The sequence below is a fragment of the Halichoerus grypus genome, chromosome 9 (genome assembly GCF_964656455.1).
Source record: "Halichoerus grypus chromosome 9, mHalGry1.hap1.1, whole genome shotgun sequence".
Taxonomy (NCBI): Eukaryota; Metazoa; Chordata; class Mammalia; order Carnivora; family Phocidae; genus Halichoerus; species Halichoerus grypus.
Window position 1 is genome coordinate 47,302,972 of NC_135720.1, and position 4,636 is coordinate 47,307,607.

The 4,636-nt window shown below is 41.7% G+C and overlaps 1 long non-coding RNA gene across 2 annotated transcripts; it reads right to left on the reverse strand.

The window, feature by feature from the left end:
* Positions 1 to 1,686: 1,686 nt before the first annotated feature.
* LOC144378964 (uncharacterized) lies at positions 1,687 to 4,636 on the reverse strand. Of its 2 annotated transcripts, XR_013440908.1 has the most exons (4): positions 4,562 to 4,636; positions 3,772 to 3,879; positions 3,011 to 3,094; positions 1,687 to 2,127 (listed from the first exon to the last, which is right to left on the reverse strand). It is a non-coding gene; the product is annotated as an uncharacterized LOC144378964 (long non-coding RNA). The 2 variants fall into 2 exon arrangements; XR_013440907.1 differs by lacking the exon at positions 4,562 to 4,636 and having other exon boundaries at positions 3,772 to 4,117.

Here is a 4,636-nt window from a genome sequence, read left to right on the forward strand (position 1 = left end):
ATGGAGCTGCCTCAGTGCTAATTCTCAGATATAAGAAGATAGAAGCACATGGAAACAATTACATAGAAAAAAAAATCAAGAAAAGTTAAAAGAATTCTTAGGATAATGAAATGCAACAAAAACACAAGTTTAGAAACATCTTTGAAATTCAAACTAGATTTCTTGTTATTTGGGAGTGGTTGAAGGCAGGTGGGAAGAACCACACAGGTCAGACACCAACAAATCCCCCCCAAGTTCCATGGCTGTTTTGTAAGGGATAGTGTATGTGTGTGTGTGTCCGTATGTGGGTGTGTGTGTTTAAGAATACGGTGTTCAAAACAAAAACAAAAACAAAAAACCCAGACCAACCATTTATAAACAAATCTTCCCAAGTTTCAAGAATTTTCTGACAAAATATCTGATGTCATCTCAGAATCTCAAAGTCCCCAAGAACAAGCTGATTAGCTGAAGGCTGACCTCAGAGGGGACTCATTCATTAGGCTAAATGTTTCGAATGCCCATGGCAAAGGGATGAAGATGAACGTTGGAACTCTCATTCCTCCCTCCTCTGGGAACTCGCCCCTCCATTGACTTCAAAAATGTAACCCCGAGGAAGCCTCACCTTTCGGGATCACTCACTGATCTTCCTCTAGTCTCAGACCATGCCAAGCAAAGGGGTCAGGTGGACTGCTAGGTTTCACCTGGAAGAAAAATTTCTCCCTGAAGCATCACCTTTCCCCCCTGCCCCTCAGATGCATGAACATGGTCTGGTGGGCTTATACCATAGTCCATGGCTCTTCCTCATGAGCCACAGTGACATCGAGAGAGCCCCTGCACTCCTATAGGGGCAAGGCACCCCAAGGCCCAGAGCCCCTCAGCTTGGGTTTGCACGTGAGCACACGTCACTTGTGCTCATCCACGGGCGCTCCTGGACTGGGGCCCCTTTCCCTGGGAAGAGGCAAAATAGATTCCTGCCTTCTTTCTGCTTCTCTTATCATTTCCCTTCTACCCTCACTTTGTTTTTCTGTGACCTCTAACTCCAGCCTCTCCAGTCTGATACACTGGACCAAATATTAGCTTTGCCGTCCAACAGATTAAGTCTTAATCTAGCTTTGCCACTGAGACGGTGTGAGATCCTGGGCATGTAATGCCATTGCCTAGAAGAGTTGGTTCCTGGGGCGCCCGGGGGGCTCAGTCATCAAGCACCTGCCTTCGGCTCAGGTCATGATCCTGGGGTCCTGGGATCAAGCCCTACATTGGGCTCCCTGCTCAGCGGGGGGCCTGCTTCTCCCTCTCCCACTCCCCCTGCTTGTGTTCCCTCTCTCGCTGTCTCTCTGTCAAATAAATGAAATCTTAAAAAAAAAAAAAGGGTTCGTTCCTATTTCCTCTTGTCCCACCCGAAACCAAAAACAGGCCTAAAGCTTGCATATTCATAAGGATAGTCCAAAATGATATATAAGACACTCATACAGAGGTTACCTGCTGGAGGGGCATAGGAACCAGGCAATTTGGGAACAAAAATAGGAAGGACACTTTTTGTTGCATATCTTCTTAAACTTCTAGCTTTTGAACCACATAAATATATTATCCATTCAACAAAAGTATAATAAAAAAAAAAATAAGAAATACTTCTGCAGAAAAAAAATCACCTCATGTAAATCAAATCTGACTTTGCCACAGATAAAACATTATAATAGGTTTATTTTGTTTAATGTTGATTAGTTTTGACAAATGAATTTTTTTCTTAAAATGGCCATAAATATTAAATATAATGAATTGTATCTGCATTATAGTATAAGGTGATAAATAAAAACTGTATTACTTCTGTTCTCCTTTCTTAGTCCATCCCCTGAGTCATGAAAATCTCTTGAGTAAAACGTTAACATTCGTAAAGCACTTCAAAGTTTACCAAGGCCTTCATGTGCTCGGTCTAATTAAGACCTTCCAGCCACAGAAGCAGGCAGAGCAGGCCCAATTCTTCACGTCCCAGCTGAGGAAATGAGTGCCAATTCATTCAAGGTCACAGAACAAGCAAGTGACAGAAGTGGGATTTGAATCCAGTTCTCCTGGCTCTTCATGATGCCATGATGTTTCCTCCAATTTCAGGGCAGAATTCATATGTGAAATGTTCAAATTTAGCTTGAGAGACTGGAAAGAGAAAAGTAAGACTTAAATAACTATTCTGTTGACAACACCATCATAATTCAAACATGCCATATTTTACACTTCACTGCTTCCATTTCTCTATTCTTAGCTCTCCAGTGTGTTGCCCAGGAATGCTGGACACCGTCTCTGACTCCAAAGTGTGTGTTTGTAGTGTGTCCCTCCTTTGAAAGGAGTTCAGAGCAGAGAGCTGGAAATAGTTGGTCTGGATGCGAAAAGAAAATCAAACTTTCTCTTACTCTGCAGAGCGTGATGAGCTAGGATTAATACCCTAAGATGGCAAGACATGCAGCATAGCACCCTCGGGAAAGATTATGCCTACATATTTGGTTTAATTTAAGGGAAAATGGTAAATTGGATTTTTATGTGTGTAACATATTATGAAAAAAATGTACAGAAAAGGAAAATTTCACTGAGTTTTTTTTTTCCACTCCCACAAGCAATTCTCTTTTTAGCAGCAACTGGAGAAAGCTAAACATTTATTTATATCTTTTCACTGTTCCATATTGTCTTGTCATCATCTTTGGTTGAATACAATGGAGTTTTTCAGGGAGAGGGTCCTTTGTTAAGGACAAATCTAACTGCAGAGATTAAACACACGTACACACACATACACACACGTACACATGAGCTAGTATTCCACGCTGCAGTTATTTTAAGGATTTTGAAATCAGAAAGCCTGGCTCAAGCCCTACCCTGGTCCTTCCTACCTGTGAAACTTTGGGCAACAAACTCAAACTTTCTGAACACTCACTTCCTATCTTAGAATCATGGGGCAGTCAAGAAAGATAATGAATTTAAAGTAAAAATATACTTCTTGCAATATAGCATTCATTCATTCATAATCCATTCAACGGATACTTAGCACCTCTTCTGTGCGCGCCCTGAACCCATCCCTGGAGACATAGCAGGGGGCGAATGAGCAGCTCCAGCCCCAGGAAGCTCACATTCTCTGAGGGGGGACAGACAATAACAAATAAGATAAAATTTTAAAGAGGAGCCATAAAAATATTGGGGTTAGAGGAGAGAACGTTAAAGGTTTTAAGCAGATTGTTTAGGGAAGACTGTAGTAAGAAAGAATAAATTTAATAAATGTTATTTATAATTATTATGGTGGTGACATATATTCCACATTCATATATTATATTTGCAATTGTCTGTGAGTAGACCAATGAGTTTAACTCTATTACTGGCAAACATAGAAGATAATCATACACACACATTCACGATGGTCATGCTCCTCCTGCTTTTCTGCAAATAATTTAATATCCTAGAATTTTTCTATGGCTCCCTGTTATTAAACACTTGGTTTACATATAATTTTATAATACATCTGGTATAAAGGTTATAATAATATTATGATCAAAACCAGTCTGAACCTATCAAAATCAATATATAAGGTAGATCTACTCCTTTTTAAAAAAATGCTGTCTGTCGGGTGGAGTGTCCATTTTGCATTTCCTTGACGTGATAACCTCACTCGCCCCCCGTGGAAAGTTCCCTTTGAAGCAGTTGGCACACCCAGAGAAAACAGGGCTCTGTGCCTTCATTACTTTTCAGAAAATAGAGTCTTTATCCACATCCCTTCTGTGATGATGACCCCACTTAACTCTTCCCTTTATTTCTTACCTTCTGGTGTTTCTCTTTCTCCTTTCCCTCTTCTTCTTGACCTTCTCTCAGATTCCTCCCTCTGGTCCTCTCCTCCTTCTTTTTTCAGCCTTGTCTCCCTGTAAGTTCCTTGGAGAAGAGGAGGCATTTTATCATCAAGTGAAGACATCTCAGACTATGCAGAATAGGAATCCCTCCAATTCTTTACCCCAGGCAGCTTGAATCATCGGAAAGCTTGGCTCAAATCTCTAATGGCAAAGAAGGAAGAATGGCGCCGTGTACCAGCCATGTGGCCCCAGGCACCTCGACCTCTCTGCATCTGTTTCCTCAGTGGGACACATATTTTCGGCTTAAAGCTTGTGTTATGGCATTGCAAGGCAGCAACTGCTGAGTGGTGTAAATTAATGAAGTCTTGAAGGATTATGGTCATCTCATTTCATGTTCCAATAGCTACATTCATAACTTTTTTTTTTAAGCGTGTGGTGTACTGTAGGCCCTAAAAATGAGTTATTACCTTACTTGGCACTGTTCTCAGCAATTTTCTCTTGAGCCCGATCCTTCCCTTCTGCCCTTCCCAGTGTCTCAAATGAGCTCTCCTGGGGCACCAGGGTGGCTCAGTCGGTGAAGCGTCTGCCTTCGGCTGGGTCAGGATCCCAGGGTCCTGGGATCGAGCCCCACGTCAGGCTCCCTGCTCAGCGGGAAGCCTGCTTCTCCCTCTCCCATGCCCCCTGCTTGTGTTCCCTCTCTCTATCTCTCTCTCAAATAAATAAATAAAATCTTAAAAAAAATAAATAAATAAAATGAGCTTTACTTTTTCTGGTATCTTTGGGTTACTGAAACAGCAGGTCCTTTCTTCCCAACCTAAAAACCCTTGCTTGGGTCTGGA